The following is a 572-nucleotide window of genomic DNA, read 5'->3' on the forward strand; positions in this document are numbered from 1 at the left end:
CCCCACGACCGGACCCACCCAAAAAAATAGAAATCATTTGAGGGACAGAAACTGAGAAAATCTTGATCATTCATCTTATCTAATGGGAGGGAGTAGAAGGGAAAGAATAAATCTAATGTGCTTCCACACGTTTGGCTTGCAACTGTGTTAGTGCTACTCTTAGTTATAAGGACCACAGGTGGAAATGATGGATTTAGGGGAAAATATCTGATAGTTCTAAAGTTTACATGCAAAGATGGGTCTGTTTAGACATCATCAAAATATCCACGACCATGAATATGAAAAAGAATAATAAAATTGAGGGCATTATTGAAGGGAAAAGGAAAAGGAAAGTTCTGACACAGGTGTGAGCAATGTGGACACCACTGTAGACAAGATTGGAAGAAAGAGATAAATAAGGAAATAAAAAAGTAATAAGCACAGATTTATAGAAGTAAAGGAAGGAATTTGCAAGAAGTTATTGAAAGAAATAAGCTATTTAGATTTGAAAAGTAAAAGGACATAGACAAGTTCAATAAGAACATTGTTTTGGTGAAAGTCATATTAATAAAATTTTGGGATATGAATATGAA

Source organism: Dipodomys spectabilis, unplaced genomic scaffold, assembly GCF_019054845.1.
Source record: "Dipodomys spectabilis isolate Male_0828 unplaced genomic scaffold, ASM1905484v1 ptg000029l, whole genome shotgun sequence".
Lineage (NCBI taxonomy): Eukaryota > Metazoa > Chordata > Mammalia > Rodentia > Heteromyidae > Dipodomys > Dipodomys spectabilis.